General features: G+C 43.8%; 1 protein-coding gene across 2 annotated transcripts in view; it reads right to left on the bottom strand.

Moving 5' to 3' along the window:
* Positions 1-331, bottom strand: part of MED13L (mediator complex subunit 13L) — a 294,657-nt gene that overhangs the window by 30,804 nt on the left and 263,522 nt on the right. The window lies entirely within an intron of this gene.

Raw genomic sequence — 331 nt, 5'->3', positions numbered from 1 at the left:
GGGGGGGGGGGGGACTTAAATAGAAGCTCTTAAAAAAAAAAAAGCTCATCAAATTCTCAAAAAAGATCTGAAGAAAGAGCTAATGAAGTCTGAGGTGATCAGCTGTGAACCCGCACAGCGGCATACCTAAGACCTTTCCTTACTCTTCCCTTTCTAGCTAATTAGGAAAGGGGCACAGATGGAAATCTAAGATTTGTCTACCAACTAAATCTGAAACACAGGGTGCTTAGACATCTCTAGGTATAACCCTAAATCAAACACAAGTTGCTAATCTAAATTTCCAGCATCTCGTGAAAACCTGGGAGACCTGGCAGGCCGCAGGCCGCATTCC

Source organism: Ursus maritimus, unplaced genomic scaffold, assembly GCF_017311325.1.
Source record: "Ursus maritimus isolate PB19 unplaced genomic scaffold, ASM1731132v1 scaffold_33, whole genome shotgun sequence".
In the NCBI taxonomy this organism is placed as follows: domain Eukaryota; kingdom Metazoa; phylum Chordata; class Mammalia; order Carnivora; family Ursidae; genus Ursus; species Ursus maritimus.
Note: the sequence above shows the minus strand (reverse complement) of the source record. Positions and strands in the feature narration are given on the sequence as shown.